The sequence below is a fragment of the Fukomys damarensis genome, unplaced genomic scaffold, assembly GCF_012274545.1.
Source record: "Fukomys damarensis isolate Sample0158 unplaced genomic scaffold, DMR_v1.0_HiC HiC_scaffold_16, whole genome shotgun sequence".
Taxonomy (NCBI): Eukaryota; Metazoa; Chordata; class Mammalia; order Rodentia; family Bathyergidae; genus Fukomys; species Fukomys damarensis.
Window position 1 is genome coordinate 114,827,040 of NW_022900928.1, and position 287 is coordinate 114,827,326.

Here is a 287-nt window from a genome sequence, read left to right on the forward strand (position 1 = left end):
CCCTAAAGATTCCACAAAAATACCATGTTAGAATAAATAAGTTTATCAAAGTGGTTGGACATAAAGTCAACACACAAAAATCATTGCATTTCTATACACTAACAAAGAACACTCTGGAAAGGAAATTAAGAAAACAATTCTGCTATGCTCCTTTTCTAGTTTGGGTCTTGAAGGTTCCCCAAAGGCTATGTGTTGAAAGCTTCGTCCCAAGTTGTTGGAGTTACTGGAAGTTTGTGGAAACTCTAGGATGTGGAGCTCATGATCTGCCATGAGGTGAGCCACTTTGG